Here is a 1,475-nt window from a genome sequence, read left to right as displayed (position 1 = left end):
CATAGGATTCCATAAGCATCAGGTTGGTTGTAACTAGTGGAATAAATACGTGTGTAGGCTGTTAACATGCCCAATCTGTTCACTTCGACAACAGCAGAACCTCAGAAAGCTGCTCATCCAGACAGACATCCCTCCCAACCCTCACACTCCCTGCATCACTCTCGTCGGAATAGATCATTATGCAGGTATGCCACATGGTGCTGCTTAATAAGATGTCTTCCAGGTGTGCTACATTAACACTGTGTGTGTACTATTAATATTGTATCTTTATTGACATACTGCTGAATGCTGTTATGGAAAACATGTTAAATCCTGATATTATGTTAAAGTAAAATACACCAAAATGAATGGTAATGATACATATACATGTGATTTGTGCACAATTACATCTTGTTAAACTGTTTCAATCATGAACATTTAATAAAATATGGGCTATTAAAATCCACTATTGTTTTTTCCTTTTTTCATATTATTGATAGATAGGGCTGCCATATCTAGTACCTAATATATTCTCATAAAGGGGTTTGTAGGATTTCCTATCAAACTTTTGCATGAAATGTAACATGTGACACTGATTTCAGCACAATGCTGACATGTGACTACTGCTGTTTAAACATCACAATCACTACTGAACTCTTAAACACTATTTCAAACGTTGGTCGACTCAGAATGTCTTTAGTTGAGGACAGCCGTAGTAGTCGTATTAGAAATCCCAGTCGTGGTGTTTGACCTAGTCTTCCAGGTGGAGTGGAGGCAGTAGCCATCCTTTGGTCTTAAGCTGGTTGGGACCACACAAAGTGAATGTGATGCTATTCCCTGACTCACAGGGACTACTCAAGTTGGTTACTGTAGCTTAAGGCCAGATCCAACTGCGCTTTAAAAGAAATCAATAAAACCTTAAAATAAATCCACATACAAAAAGCCACAATTTGAGTGGTGCGATTTTCTTGTGCAACTACACAGCAGCAACATTTTGATGTAAGCATCACAGCCAGTCCAGATGTCAAGAAATGTAATTAAAAAAACATTTCTTTAGATAATTAAAAACTGGAGAATAAAGATTTCATGTCTCTCTTTAAAGTGCAACACATTTCCAAACATCTGGCAGTTTATGCCTCGATGAAATTCTTTAAGAGTGACTCATCATTTAAGTCAGCTGAAGCTGTGTATCAACAGTGCTTATGGATTATATGGCCTAAAAAGAGCATCAACATAGAGAGCAAAATGAAGACTGTAACCCAAAGTACTGCCTGTCACAGAACAAGTGGCATTTCCCATTGTGAGAGAAAATGTTTTATCAGCTGAACCAATTAAGTGCTGTGACCTTCATGCCAGTCTAGAACTTGAAGCAGTTAATTAGAAATGCACAGTCTACAGTGTCAGTGACTGCACTAAGATGTAAAAGTAATGAAACTGATCTTTCACCTGTCTGCAGCTAACAGAGGATCAATGGTCCCTTTAATGGGGACAGTCTC

Source organism: Centropristis striata, chromosome 4 (genome assembly GCF_030273125.1).
Source record: "Centropristis striata isolate RG_2023a ecotype Rhode Island chromosome 4, C.striata_1.0, whole genome shotgun sequence".
NCBI classification, from domain to species: domain Eukaryota; kingdom Metazoa; phylum Chordata; class Actinopteri; order Perciformes; family Serranidae; genus Centropristis; species Centropristis striata.
Note: the sequence above shows the minus strand (reverse complement) of the source record.